Source organism: Sminthopsis crassicaudata, chromosome X (assembly GCF_048593235.1).
Source record: "Sminthopsis crassicaudata isolate SCR6 chromosome X, ASM4859323v1, whole genome shotgun sequence".
Lineage (NCBI taxonomy): Eukaryota > Metazoa > Chordata > Mammalia > Dasyuromorphia > Dasyuridae > Sminthopsis > Sminthopsis crassicaudata.
The window spans coordinates 44,024,839-44,040,845 of NC_133623.1; the positions used below are offsets into that span (position 1 = coordinate 44,024,839).

At 42.1% G+C, this 16,007-nt stretch overlaps 1 long non-coding RNA gene across 1 annotated transcript in view; it reads right to left on the bottom strand.

Moving 5' to 3' along the window:
* Positions 1-818: 818 nt before the first annotated feature.
* Positions 819-16,007, bottom strand: part of LOC141549145 (uncharacterized) — a 29,984-nt gene continuing 14,795 nt past the window's right edge. Inside the window, exons 3-4 of the long non-coding RNA XR_012484236.1 lie at positions 5,672-5,716; positions 819-1,028 (exon numbers count right to left, since the gene is read on the bottom strand). This is a non-coding gene — a long non-coding RNA (uncharacterized LOC141549145). The remainder of the gene's footprint in view (positions 1,029-5,671; positions 5,717-16,007) is intronic.

Here is a 16,007-nt window from a genome sequence, read left to right on the forward strand (position 1 = left end):
TTAACAAATGCTAATTACAGGACTGCCAGATAAAGATAATTCAGTCTTTCTGTGCTCCAGTGCTATGGCCATGCTAAAGAGTTTCTTAACAGTTTAAGTGTCTTTTTTCTTCTGCTAAAAATGTGCTTTTTCCGGTTAACCAGTCAAGCTCCTTTTTACCCGAAACTGCTAAGTAAGCCAGCCCACCAGACTTACATCTTGGTAGTCAAACTGGCTTGGAAAGCTGGCTAAGTGACCTTTCCACTCTCAGCAGTGCTCAGCAGTGGAGATTATGTTTGACATGAGTAGAACTGTAAGCCACAGGTACCCAGTGCTGCTAGACGCTGTAGCACTCTGCTTACTTATGCATCTCTAACTTGGGCTGGCTTATTTCTGTGGCCAGCGAGGACCCAGAACTTTCATCCCACAGACCCAAGGACTGAACTGTCCTGGCTGTCCTATGTGTGCCACACATCCTGACGCCTCCCCCAAGCCCTCGCTTCCATGCACCCTCAGTTCATGCCCCATAATCTGCAAGAAGCCTTTTCCCCTTATTCACCCACAGATTCCTAGAAGCTTGGGCCTTCCACATCACTGGCTGTCTCTCCTATAAGACTAAGTTCCTTGAAGTCAGGAAATGGTTTTGGTCCTAGGTTTCTTCCCCATTTTTCTAAATATACAATGTACAAAGTATAGAACTGTATTAAAAGAAAGCCCTCACCTATGCCTCCCATGGGTGCTGCTTCAACCTCCTCCTCCCCTGGATCAGGGAGGAATTTGGAGGGATCCATCTCATTCTGTGGATCCAATAGCACTCTACCCTGAAAAGGTATATGAAATATAAAATGGGAAAGGGATAGAAAGGGAACAAATGGAACCCGCAGACCCTTTCCTTAGGCACTCAGATGTCTGTTCCATCTTTCCTGCCCTTCACCATCTGCCCTGAGGAGAAAAGAAAGCAGTTTTTCTCTACTCACTTTCACTCCAAAGTTTTGATGTCCTGAGAGATCTCTCCTTGGTGACTTTGTTCCCAGATCTAGAAAAAGGCCCTGTTTGAAGGGAAGAGAGAAGTTTCTGATATTGTATGCAAGAATGAGGTTCTATAGATTTCTAGCTATTTGGTTGGCCCACCTCCCTAGGACAAGTTCAAACTTTCACTCTGCAGACTCCAGGCCATGCAGAAGAGACAAAGGGATCCACCTCACTCTTTTACCCTCATTAGGGCCTCTGTGCTTAATGACTGCTCCAGGGGGGTCCTTACTACCTCCCATCCTCCTTTTGTCCTCTCATCAACTCTTGATTTGGACTCCTGCAGTTGTTGCTGAGAATTACACTTCTTTAACTTATATCAGATGACTTACTGTCTAGGGGAGGGAAGAGAGGGAGAAAAATTTGGAACACAAGGGTTGCAAGGGTGAAAGTTGAAAACTATCTTTGCATGTATTTTGGAAAAAAAAAGCTATTATTAAATAATCATCATCATCATCTTACATGTATATACCTTTATAACCCATCTTTCACAGAAATGGAAACTGGTAAAAACATTACTGAGGTCCACTTGGTAAGTATCTGAAGCTGAACTGGAGCTTATAGTTTTTTGGTCTCAGGTCCATAACTCTATTCTTTGAACCAAACTGACACAAATAATTGGTTTGGCTCTCCCCTCCCCACCTCCCAGCCTTCCTTCATGAGAACATTCCTACTACCTCCAAGATAAAATTAAAAGGCCTCAATTTGCTAGTTAATTCTGCATTTAACTAAGAGCTCTTCCTTTTTTTTTTTTTAGTAAAATTCATACATCTTCTGTGAACTTGTCCAATGTAGCTTTTTGAAGAAAAGAATTAACTCCATTTTGTATGGTATTTGTTGTTATTTTATTTCTTTTTCTAGGAGACAGAAAATGTCTCCTCAGGAACCTCACCTTATCATTTTACAATGATTACAAAAGAAAATTCTAAGGAGTCTAAATATCTGCCAGAAATTCACCCACATTTCATTTCTATTTATGGAAGTTTGCATTAAGAGCTTAACAAATACTAAATACCTAACTGCCTGATAAGCAAGGTACCATCTCCTATGGTCCAGTGTAAATGGTCAGGCTAAAGGTCTTTGTAACAATTTAAGCCACCTTTTTCTTCTCCTAAAAACTTGTCTTACCTTGGGATGGAAAATGCTATCCACATCCAGAGAAATAACTTTGGAGACTGAATATGGAGTGAAGCATAGTATTTTCACTTTTTGTTTGTTTGTCTTTTCTTTTTCGTGTTTTCCCCCCCCCCTTTTGGTCTTATTTTCTTGTACATGACAAAAATAGAAATATGTTTAAAAGAACTGTACATAGTTAACTTATATCAGATTGCTTGCTGTCTTGGAGGGGGGAGGTAAGGGAGGGAGAGAGAAAAATTCGGAGCACAAAATCTCCCAAAAACCAATTTTGAAAACTATCTTTACATGTATTTGGAAAAATAAAATACTATTGAAAATAAAATAAAATAAAATAAAATAAAATAAAATAATGTGCCTTATCCCAAGGGTTTGCCTAGGCTATCAACCTTATCTTACTCCAACTGCTTTGTAAACCTAAGTGCCTGACTCCTCTTACTCAAAAGATCCTTTGAGTGAATCAATAAAGTGTTATGCAGCTGTCTGCAACCTGTGATGGCTTGTTTCTTACCCTGAAAATTCATTCAACACATCCAAAGAGTGAGGTCTACAGGTTGTCCTCTCTGCCTAACAATTTCTTGCTTTCCCTGGTACCAATTAACACTCAGCTCAAGCCTTACAATCTGCAAGATGCCCTTTCCCCTTTATTATCTCTCAAATTCCCAGAACCTTGACCTGATCACTTAATTCAGATCATTGATTGTCTCTCTCATAAGACTGTAAGCTCCTTGAGGCCAGGAAATGTTTTTGGACTTAGATTTTCATCTCAACTTCCTAAAAGTATAACCTACAGACAAGGTACAGATCTATCTATCTATCTATCTATCTATCTATCTATCTATCTATCTATCTATCCATCTATCTATTTATATTATTGTACTTTATTTATTTATTTATTTATTGCTGAGGCAATTGGAGTTAAGTGACTTGCCCAGGGTCACACACAGCTCGGAAGTGTTAAGTGTCTGAGCTCAGATTTGAACTCAGGTCCTCCCGACTTCAGGGCTGGTGCTCTATCCACTGCGCCACCTAGCTCCCCAAGGTACAGATCTATATTAAGAAAAGGTCCTCACTTATAATTCTTCTACACAGATGCATCCCCAACATTTAGCAGTGTTAGGCATATAATTTAAATAATTTAACTATTTAAGTAATAACTAATGTTTAAATAAGTAGTACTCATATACTTATCTATATAAAAACATTTCTATAGCACTCTAAGGTTTGCCAAACAATATTATTTCATTTTAGCTTCATAATGGCCTTGCAGGTATATGCCATTATAACTCTCCTTTTACAGAACTGGAAACTGGGGGAAAACGTATTACTGAGAATCACTTGGAAACATTTTGCCAAGGATCAATTGGTAACATATTACTGAGAGTCACTTGGTAACATTTTGCTGAGGATCACTTGGTAACATATTACTGAGAATCACTTGGTAACATTTTGCTAAGGATCATTTGGTAACATATTACTGAGAATTACTTGGTAACATTTTGCTAAGGATGGATTGGTAACATATTACTGAGGATCTCCTGGTAATAGTTTGCTGAAGATCGATTGGAACAGTGTCTGAATTAGAACTTAGTTTTCTGGTCTCATGTCCATAACATATCCCTTGTGCCACCTGACTCAAATAACTGGTTTGTTTGACTCAAGTCAATCTTCACTTCAATCCATTTTCTACCAGTACATCCCTATTACCTTGAGGATCAAATAAAAAAGGCCTCTTTTTGTCACCAACAGCTTTTTAGAATCTGGATCCTTGCTATTTTTTTCAACCTTCATACACCCTCCAGATTTTCATGAACCCCAAAAATGACTGCTCTAGTTGGCCATAATGTTGTGTCACAGTTCTCTTTTAATGTCCTGACCCAGTTTCCCTAATTGTCCTATTCAGTTACTCTGCTTCAGGTTATAATCATTCCCTCTTAATGTTTGATGGGATAAAGGTATTTATCCATTTTAGACATCATTAGACTGGGAGCTTCTCCAGTATTCCTTTTTTTTTTTTTTTTTTTTTTTGCTATTTAAAGCTTTTCAGAAATTTAAAATTCCTCCATTTTTAGCCTTCATACACTGTCCTGGCACATAGGTGGTACAGGGATTAGAATGCTGGGCCTGGTGTCAAGACCAGAATTCAAATCCAGCTTCAGACATGTATTAAGTATGAGATTCTGGGCAAGTGAATTCTTTGACTCACTTTCCTCAACTACAAAATGGAGATATTAGATATTAATAGCATCTACTTCCTAAGGTAGCTTTAAGAATCAAAAGATCCTTTATAGATAAGGCTTTACACACTGTTTATATAGATAAACCTTATCCCTTCCCTTCCATCACTCTAAGATCTAGCTATATTGGTTGTCTTCTGTGCCTGGCTTGGCTTCCAAACTGCTTCAGTAGAGCAATAGGTTTAGAGTTAGAGTGAGAATGGTCACACAGGAGTCTCCTTAAGTCAAAGCTTTATTTCACCAAAGCAGGCAGGCCAAATAGCATGTTAGTGATTTTAGAAAACATTTATGTTAGTAATTTTCATAAATTAGTCTAGGACCCAGGGTCAAGGTCTAGCATGTCCACTACAATACCACCTCCTTGCTTCCATCTCTTCCTTTCTCTGCCAAACCCCCGGTTCCTTGGACCTCCTAAGTGACTAGTGATCCTCCCCCATTCAAATGTCACTTCCTTGAGGTCAGGGACTATCTTAGGCCTTAATTCTTTGAGAGCACTATACCTGGCACACAATAAGCACACCCAGTAAGTACTTAATGCTTTTTGATTGATTGCATGTGGTCTAGTAGACCAAGTCAAAAGCTCTCTGGGTCCCAGGCAACTGTCTAAGCAGGCAAGGAGTTGATCTGCTTTGGGGGAAGGCCCTTATTCAAACCTCACTTACAAAGCTGTTTCTTTGCATTCCCAGAATGTAGGACATTGTCTGCACATATGATGCCCTTATTAAAGTTTTGTGATCAAGGATTGCCAAATAGCAAGGATCTGGTGAGTCCACTTCCTTTAGGGAGACTCAAAGGTCCTGGAGGTAGTAACATAGACTCTCCTGACCAAGCTTCACTGCTGACCTCAATCCTCTCTTTCCTTAAGGCAGGGAAGAATTTGGAGGGGTCCTTAAGACCATAGACCCTATAACTCCCTAGACTCGAAGGGAGGTGAAGGAATTGCTTTTTAGCTAGTCACTGAGCAGGTGCTCCCTTGGGACCTATATGGCTCCCAACCTCCCTTATTGAGAGCTGCCTAATTCTCAGCTATCCTTTTTAGGAGTCAGCTCAAAAGAGGTTTCAGATGGAGTGGTGATTTGGACTGTGTGTGTGCTGGGCATGATGGTGGAAGTCAACCAGTGTGCTCAGCAAGCATTTATTGAGTGGTTTAATTGGTTTACAGAGTCCATTTTGTTCCTATCCTTGAAAGGGTATCTGTGGCTCCTTTCCTTGGGCACTAGGAGATCTCCCCAACATCCCTGCCCTTTACCATCTATCTAGAGAAGAAAAGAAAGCAATTTCTCTCTACTTACGATCACTCTGACATGTGGATGTGCCTCAGAAATCAAATACAGGGCCTATTTGGAAAGAAAGTAGAAAGGGTGAGAAGACATTATTTATATGGGTAAATAAGGGATGAGAAGCTTGAATTTCCGTGCCTCTCTACCAGCAAGGTCTGCCCACTTCCCCACCAGCCTGCCCAACTTTCACTCTGCAGTCTCCAGCCTATCCTGAAGAAGCAAAGAGAGCCCACTTTATTCTTCTACCCTCATTATGGCCTATATGCTCATTGCTTAATCACTCTTTTCTGAGGGGCCCTTGATGATTTCCTTTTGCCCACCCTCTCTATTTCTCTGTTCATCCACTCAATATCCTGCTGAAAATAATAACCAGCATTCATAAACTTTATCTATATATGTATATGTATCTATAAATGTGTGTGTATGTATATAAATGTATGTATATATACATACACACACATATATAGATATATATTCATACACACGTATATGTTTATATAGTATTCTAAGGTTTGCAAAGCAACTTTACCAATATTATAGATATATGCCATTATAATCCCCATTTTACAGAAATAAAAACCATGTATGAAGTGCTTTGTCCAGGGTCACTGGGTGAGTGTCTGAGAGTGAATAAGAGCTCGAGGTTTCCTGGCACCGGGTCTCGTACTTTATCCCTTGTGCCACCTCACTCGCTCAAAATAACTGATTTGCCTGCCTCAGGCCTCTCCCTTCTTCAACCCATTCTCCACAGAGAAACTCTTATTACCTCCAGGATCAAACAAAAAGCCCTCTGTTGCCATGAGCAGTCCTTCAGCCACATTTCCTGCTCTGCTTGCACCCTAGAATCCAGCTGTCCCCCTAGGGCTGGCATAGGCTGCCGCTCTGGGCTCTGGGTCCTCCATCCTGCCCAAACCCCCGCGTCTCAGTTTCCTTGGCCTTCCATTGTGCGGGAGGTCTGGTCAGCTGCTCCCTCCCCTCCCCCCTGACACTGGCTGCTTCTCTGGTCAGTTCAATGGGGTCCGGTTGAGTTCTTTAACGGTTCATTTTTAAATCTGCAGAGCAAGGCACAGTGCGCGGCCCACATTAAGGCCACGCAAAACGTATTTTGACAAGGAATTGGCAATTCCCAGGAACGGGCGCCACAGTGGGCAAGCTCGAGTTCCACGAGCTGCAGCGGGAGCCCTCCCCCACCCTCCTCGCGCCACAACACCCAGGAGAACGGCCGCTGCGGCGCGAGGACTACGCGAACCACGAGCTCGGCGCCTGCGCACTCGGCAGGACCGCGGTTTGCACGCGCCTCTGCCCAACGGTTTGCCAACCTGCACGTGGGGGGGGGGGGGGGTCGTGACCACAGGGGGCCGCCTCATGCTGTGCCTGGTCCCACTGCCGTGGGCAACTTTGTCACCTAGGCGGCTAGTCCAAGGTCAGGCAGGACATGTGCATGTTTGTGTGCACAGATAAGTTGTGTTGAGGTTTCTGGGGAAGTCACCAAGCACACGTTGATATAATATAATTTTAATATAATTAAAAAAGAAAAATAAAATCATTCATATGTATATATTGAAAATTAAAAGCTTTAATTAAAAAAGAGCTGCCATAAATATTTTTGTACAGGTGGGTCCTTTTCCCTCTTTTATGATCTTTTTGGGATCCAGTAATGGCACTGCTGGATCAAAGGGCCTGCACAGTTTGATAGCCCTTGAGTATAGATCCAAATTGCTTTCCAAAATGTTTGGATCAGTTCATAATTTCACCACCAATGCATTAGTGTCCCAGTTTTCCTCTTTTCCATCATTTCTCATTTTCCTTTTCTATCATTTTAGCCAATTTGATAAGTATGAGGTGATACCTTCATATATCATATTCATATATCACCTTTCAAGCCTTTACATATACTCTAAGACTGAGCTACTCTTGACCATCTCTTATGGCTAGCATATTCTTGCCTGCTACCCCTATCTTTTACTTTCCTAGTTTCTTTCAATCCTTTTCTTGGCTTCTTCTAACTCCATATTCTGCAGGAGGCCTTTCCAGCTCCCTTCTTGAAAGCCCTCATACCCTTGGCCTCCCAGATTACTGGCTCTCCCTTCCATTAGATGTCAGTTCCTTAAGGTCAAAGATTGTCTTTCCTTCTCCTTCTCCCCCTGTCTCTCCATAACTTCAGCACAGTACCTGGCAAATAGTAAGTCCCTAATGTTATTGTTCCCTGTCTGTTTTCAGAGAGATCCAACAACATCACAGGGTGATATCTTGGCTTAATCTTGTATTTGATTTAAGTGAGGCAGCTTTCAACCTCACTCTAAGTCCAGTGGTAGAAGAAAAGTCAAGATGATTGGCAGTGGCCTGGAATAAAATGAATGACCGTGGTGTCTTCAATGTCTGACCAAGTTCTAATCCCTCCATAGTGCCTGCTTCAGCTACCTTCATGGCCATTGGAACATTGTACTCATCTACCCATTCTGCCAGGGAAAGTCTTCACGTGCTTGCTGTAGACATCCCCCTAACTCACTGATAGATCTGAGGCCTCTTGACTGCCCCTAACCTGCTTTAGCTCATCTGCTGAGATCATTTTGCCAGGGTATAGCTGTTGTACATGCTACAGCTTTTTAGAGCCACAGGTGACAGTTGGGGGAAAGGTGAACACCAACAGTGAATAAACAGCTCAGAAAAGGGTTCAACAAGCCCTCGAACAAGGTGTGGTTGTTCTATACTGCCACCTCTGTGGCTATTTCCATATTAGCCATGTTATAAAAAAGAACACAGACCAAATTAAAAAAAAAAAAGAAAAGAAAAAGAAAAATTAAATTTAAAAAATATGCTTTGATTTGCATTCAGACTCCCTCAGTTCTTTCTTGGGAGGCAGATAGCATTTTTTCATCATGAGTCCTTTGGAATTGTCTTAGATCATTGTATTGCTGTGAAGAGCTAAGTCATTCGTAGTACTTGTCTTTCCTGAATATCGCATACAACTCTTAATTTTTTTTTTTTTTTTTTTGCTGAGGCAATTGGGGTTAAGTGACTCGCCCAAGGTCACACAGCTAGGGAGTGTTGTTAAGTGTCTCAGGCTGGATTTGAACTCAGGTCCTCCTGACTTCAGGGCCGGTGCTAGGTACCCCTAATAAATGCTTTTTAATTGACAGTTTCCAAATCTATGTGATGGATCTGAGTATTCTGGTCCATTTAGAAAAGGCCAAAGTTTGGGATGTGTTATCTTGAGCAAGATTCCTGTGTGGCCTCAATCCCCTCATCACTTGGTTGGACTAGAGGAATTCTGAGGGGCCCTCAAAGTACCACAGACCCAACCCAGTGGATGACCCATCCTCCCAGGCTGGAAGGGCTTTAAAGGGGCTCTTTTGTAGCTGGTGCTAGCTAAAGCCTGCCAGTCTTGCAACTTGTCAGTTTGAGAGTTAGCATGACAGTAATTTTAGGTGGGTTAGTAACTGGTGTGTGTGTGTGTGTGTGTGTGTGTGTGTGTGTGTGTGTGTGTGTGTTGAACATAATTAGAAGACATCCAAAGAAATTTCTTTTTCAAAAATGCATGGTGATGCAAAGTAAAGTAAACAGAACCAGGAGAACATTGTACACAGTAACAGCAAGATTGTACAATGATTAACTATGAATAACTTAGCTCTTCTCAGAAATAAAATGATCTAAGACAATTGCAAAGGATTCATGATGAAAAATGCTATCTGCCTCCAAAGAAAGAACTGAGGGAGTCTGAATGTAGATTAAAGCATATTTTTAAAACTTTATCTTTCTTGTGGTTTTGAAAATTTTGTTCTGTGTTCTCTTTTGTAGCATGGCTAATATAGAAATAGCCACAGAATTCCAATCCAAAGAACTGGGGTAGACTTTGGTCCCCTCCCCACACCACTAAGTAATTTGCAAATCTCCAGCACAGTCTCCATTCAGTGTTCTCAGGTGCCAGAGGAGACAAAAAGAGCTGTCTCCTTCCATTTCCATCATTATGACCCATATCCTGTTTTCTGAGTTACTGTGCCTTCTGAGGCCCTGGATCATCTCTTTCCCTATTTCTTTCATTAACTATGACTTGGAGTATATAAATTATATATATATATATATATATATGTAATCCCCCCAATCACGTTAAAATAAATTTATTTTTTAACAATTGATGACCAAGGTCCTTCAAGAGAAACCTATCCAGGAGACAGGAGTTAGCAAGACGTCCTTGTTGAATTTGTAGGGGCTCATCTGGGTAAGGGGTATCCCTACCAGGGAAAAGGTCCTGTTGGGCATCACAGAAAAGTGGAGTAGACATGCAGAAGTCACAGAATTCCAATTCAAGGGATAAAGGGAAACAAGGGCAGGCTCTACCCCCCTTCCTTTTACCACTAGTTGGTCTGCACATCTCCAGCCCAATTCCCCTTCAGTATTGTCAGAGACAAAAAGAAGCCCATCTCCTTTCATTTCCATGATTATGGCCCATATCCTGCTTTCTTTGTGCTCCCTGAATAATCTCTTCCTTCTTCCCATCCCCCAATTCTCCTTTCGTAAATTCTGGAGTACATCAACTTTTGTTTAGTCCTTTCAGTCATGTCTGACTGTGAATTTTTTTGGGTGAAAGCAAAGATATTGGAGTGGTTTTGCCATTTCCTTTTTCAGTTCATGTTCCAGATGAGGAAGCTGAGGCAAACAGGGTTAAGAGACAAATTCCTCCAAGTTTAGGAGACAATATAGAACTAATTTGGAAACATTGTGTATGTTATGGGTTCTATGAATGAAGTCAATAAGTGAAGTCGGAAGACATTTATTGATTACCTACTATGTGCCCAGCAGTATGCTGTTAAGCACTAAAAAATGTGCAGACATATCCCTTTTCTGGAAACTGTAGAAATGCACCCTTCCCCTCCCCCATTTACCTTTTTTCTCCACCCACATTAGCTCCTTTGTGCCCCAGTGGCTGAGAGGCCAGATGTTTCATTGCCTTAGGTGAGAAGGTCCCTGGTGGAGGAGGGGCCCTGCTTGGGGAAAGAAGAAGGGAGCAAAAGGAAGATTTCCTCATCTAAGGGTTGGGGGAAAAGGAGTGAGTGGCCCCCTCCCTCTGACAAAATGTGATCTACTCCCCTGTGTCACCTTTGCCACTCCCAGCTTCCAAATAAATTGAAGATGGGATCCTCTCTCCTTGCTTTAAGGAGACCCAGGTGGTCTTTGCTGAGTCATTGTGCTTTGTTCCAGTTCTCCCTTTCATTCAATTTTCATCCCCTCTAACTAGTATTTAGATATTAATTTCATTTGTATATTTTAAGCAATAGGATCTTTTTTCATTTTGCAAGCCTAATGCAAAGTGAAACCTAATACCATTCAGGGAGGTGGGTGCTTTTATTATTCTCATTTTATGGCTGAGGAAACTGAGGCAGGCAGAAATGAAGTCACTTTCCTAAGGAAATATAGTCAGTAAATAGCTGAGTCCAAATTGGAGCTCCAGTATTCTATCCTTTGTGCCACTAGTCAAAATGACTAGTTTACTTGCTTCAAGTTTTTCCCCATGGCAGTCTGTGCTCCAGCAGAGAATCCATGCCTAGTACCTCTAGGAACAAATATAAAGGCCTCTTCTCCTGGAGAATCAGCTCAGATGTAGGCCTCCCTGCCTCCCTGCCTCCCCTTAGGGGAAAGGTACTGGAAATGAGATAGTTTTTCCTCTTTGTCCAGATACTTGCCCAGTCTGTAGCAGTCACAGGACCAGGGGAGACTAAGGTCCAGGTTTGACCCTCCACGTGGTTGAATCACAGAATTACAGATTGAGAGTTGGGAGGGAAACTGCATTCCAGGAGAATGAACACTGGCTTTGGAATTGAGGATCTAAGTTCAAATCCCCTCTCCCACAGTCCACATCCACACAAGCCTCAGTTTTCTTTCTAGCCTTTTTATCCCTTCCTCACCTCTATGTACTCTAGAACTGCACTGTCCTTTATACTTGATATGTTCTGCTCCCTTCACCTCTCTTAGTTTTTCTGACTTCCTCGAAGAATCAACTCAAAGCTATCCTTCCTTCCTTCTTTTAGTAGGAGGCCTTTCTGCTCCAGAGACCCTAGTGCATTCTCTTTCTAGATCCCCTCCACCTATGCCCCCTATGTGCCTAGCTTGGGACATCACAAAGACTAATCTTTCTGACTTCAAATCTGGACTTATATACTTGCTACCTGTATGATCCTGGGTAAGTTTCCTTTTCTGTAAAATGAGTAAGAGAAGGAAATGGCAAACCATTCCAGTATCTTTGCCAAGAAAAGCCCAGAATAGGGTCAAGAAGAATCCTCCCACTGAGCCACAACAAAAATGTGCCCTGTTATTTATTTCCTTGTTGCTTCTTGCCTTAGAAAGTCAATTCCTTGAGGGAAGAGGCTGACTTTTGCCTTTCTCTTTTAACCCCAGCAATTAGCAGAGTGCCTAGCACATTGTATGCACTAAATAAATGCCTTTTGGCTGGCTGTGTGTCAAACTCCTGGCTCACCCGACCAGATTAAAATATAAATGGAAAATATTTCACAAATAAACAAAAATACAATAAATATAAACATTAAAAAACAAACAAAGCTAATTGGTAGCCATCAGAGAGCCTTTGAAGTGAATTAGTAGTCTCCTTTCTATTTGAGTTTGACCACAAAGGTGTCAAATCCAACAACTTTCTCCAGAGGTTTGATTTGATTTGAAAGAGCCCTCTCTTTCAAAGTAGGTCTCTGCCCAGATCTTTGCTGGACCCAAACTAAGCCCTTAGGAAATGCTTGTTGGCAACTGTGGCCACATCCCTGGATAGATCTGAGGACCTCAGTCCCCCCAGAGATCTGGTCTTCGGTATTGACTGCCTAGCTCTGGCTGACCAATTTTTGTAATAGACATCAGGACAGGAGGAATTCAGAGGGCCCCTATAGACCCCCTCCTCCCTGCAGTCAAGAGGAGTTTTTTTTTTTGGGGGGGTGGCCCCTTGCCTCTAGCATGATGCGGATCAGACCCCCTTCCACCCATGCCCCAGGAGAAAAAGACACCCTTTTCCTTGGCCACATTCATTCTGCTCTTTTGGGATGCTGGCAGAGCAAGCCTGATACTCTGTAGCTCATGGTGCTGGGGGGGGGGAGGGTTGCCCCTAGCAACAGAGGTGGCGAGAGAAAGCCAGTGATGCTCCATTGGAGAGCTGGAGAGCAGCCACGCCTTTCAGTACTCAACAGTCTCAGCCTCAGCTCTCTCCCCCAACCCCCACACTCTGCTGTCTCCATGGCAACCACCAGCGACAAAGGCTGCAGCCCCTCGCCTTTCTTTTCTTTCTTTAAGATCCTCTTCCCATTTTCTGACTCACTGTACCCACAGGGGGCCGGGCCGCAGCAGTCTGGTCCCCTTCCTCTCTCCCATTCTGGCTTAGTCCATTGTGATAGCCTTCCAACTAACATTCACAGTTCTTTTTTATACATGCATTTATAGAAGATTTTACAAAAAGGATTAATTTCCCCCCTCACAATAACAGCCACAGGTACTGGCTTTTATTCATCCTACTTTATTGATATGGAAACTGAGCCAGACAGAGGTCAAATGACTTAAACAAGGTCACTCTGTCTCAGTCTAGATTGGAGCTTCAGAGTTTCCTGGTCTCAGGCTCAGTACTCTTCCCTTGTGCCACCTGGCCACCTCAAAATAACTGCTTTACCTGCTACACTTCTCTCTCTACTCCAACCCTTTCTCAATCACAGGCTTCCTCTTATCTTTGAGAACAAATCTAATGTTTAATATGATTGCACACATATAACCTATTTCAGATTGCTTGCCAAGGTAAGGGAGGAAGGGAGGAATGAAAGGAGAAAAAAATAAAAATAAAAATCTTATAAATGTGAATGTTGAAAAACAATTTAAATAAGAATGCTATAACAAAAAAGGGAGAGATCAAATATAAAGTCTCTGTCATTGAAAGCTCTTCATAATCTGGCCCCTTCTGATTTGTAGTCTTTGAAAGACAGGGCTCTTTCAAATCAAATCATACCTCTGGAGAAAGTTGTTGGATTTGACACCTTTGTGGTCAAACTCAAATAGAAAGGAGACTACTAATTCACTTCAAAGGATCTCTGATGGCCACCAATTAGCTTTGTTTGTTTTTTAATGTTTATATTTATTGTATTTTTGTTTATTTGTGAAATATTTTCCATTTATATTTTAATCTGGTTGGGTGAGCCAGGAGTTTGACACACAGCCAGTCAAAAGGCATTTATTTAGTGCATACAATGTGCTAGGCACTCTGCTAATTGCTGGGGTTAAAAGAGAAAGGCAAAAGTCAGCCTTCCTGGCTCTCTCTACTTTTTTTTTTTTTTTTTAATGTTTTATTGTATTTTAATTCTTTTGTTAGACTTTCCCCAATGGCATTATTGGGTTTTTTAATTAATTTTTTTTCTGGTTATACATCTATATTAACTTTTATAATCCACATTTCTTTATGAATCATCCTTGTACTCTTAAGATTGAGCTGCTCTGGGTGTCCTTTATGTCTGGCATACTCTCTCCCCTCTTCCCCCCTTTATTTCAGTTTCCTTGGTGTCTTTCAAGACAGCTCAAATCCTCATTCTGCAAGCCTTTTCCACTTCCCCAAACCCCCAAAGCCTGGGCTGCTCAGATTATTAGTTCTCTCTCATATTAAAATTTCAGTTCTTAGAGGGCAGGAACTGCTTTTTTTTGCTTTTCTTTTCCATCACTACAGTGTAGGCCAGTGCCTGGCACATAGAAAGCTCTTAACAAATGCTTTTTGACTGACTGACTCTGTGTGATCCAGGGCAAGTCCCAACCTGCCTGTGTCCCAGGCAACTGTCTAAGCTCTCTCCTCACAGTCTTGAAAGGGCGGAAAATTCTCTTTCTCAGTGCTACATGTCAAGAGGACTAGGGTTTACTCTGGAGCCTCCCTGACTCCAGACTAACTGATTAGACTGTTCGCAGGATTGAAGGTGAATTCTGTGTTTGGGAGAGATGATGGTGGAAGTCAAGGAGCACTGTGTGAATGCCTGCTCTGTGCCACTTACCTTGCTGAGTTCTGGTTTTGTCCCTATCAGAATATATCTGTTCCCTTCCATGATGTCCACCATCCACCCAGAGGAAAAATGTATCAAGACCCTTTCTCTTACCCATAATCATTCCATTGTGCCTGAGAAACCTATGCTTGATTGAGGTAGGGGAAAGACCTTATTTGGCAGGAAAATGGAATTGGCAAGGGGAAATCATTGGTGCCTCACAGGAAAAATGAAGAGAAAGAGGTTCAAGACATAGCCTCCTTCCTCTGACAACTGATGCTTTTTGTACCTTCCCCTTTCTACCCCAACCCTGACTCTGTAGTTTCCAGGCCAACCTAAGGAGACCGAAGGAGCCTCTCTCCTTCCATTGTTATCACTGGATCCCAAATCTGATTTGCTGAGTCCTTCTTCCCTGAGGGTCCCACTGCTGTCTCCTGCTTCTCTGGCTCCTCATCTCAATGCCCTTCGCAGCTCTCACCCTAATTCTGGACTCTCAATACCTCTGGCCTGCACTACCACAAAAGCCTTGTTAATTAGCCTCCTTGCCTCAATAGTTTTCCCACCAATGGCCCTTTATTCTCTCCTAGGTCATTTGATAAAGTCTTCTATTTGCCATTAAAATATTTTCATCACTTGCCCATTTTTTATTTTTCTAGGCTTTTTCTTTTTAAAATATAGGCCAGGCTTTAATTAGCTTACCAATAAAATATAAGGCACAAAAGTCCTGCAGACTTAAAGGGATATGATTAAGACCTTTTCTAGTTGAAGTCTATAGATAGGGGGCTGGGGGACTCCATATGGTGGTGATTTTTAATGGGTCAGAGGTAGGTTGTACATTGGGTAAAATGCTGAAAGTCAATAAGGATTTACTGAGCCCCTTACTATGTGCCATGCATTTTCCAAAGTTCTGGAAGTAAAGGGTAGAGGCCATTTTGTTCCCTTCAGAGGAAAGGATATGAAGGTTGAAGGTTGTAATTTCCTTGTTCTGACACTTGGTTGTCTGCCTTCTTCCGAACCTCTACTCCTTGATCCTTCGCCAATTTGAAGAGACAAAAAATCTCTCTGCTTTCTTTACCTTCATTGAGACCCACAGGCCCTTTGTATGCCCTGAGGGTACCATAGCTACTCCCCTGCTTATCTGGTATTCCCCTAGCCCCTGTCCCCTCTCTTCACACAGCCACCATCTTCACTCACATGCTCACCACCTTTGGTGGGACTACTGTAATGGCCTTCTAACTAGCCTCTTAGCCTCAAGTCTCTCCCCACATCAGCCTATCCTCTACCCAACTGTCAGTGCTTCTCCTAAACCACAGGATTGACCTTGTCATTCCTCTGTTCCTTAAACTCCA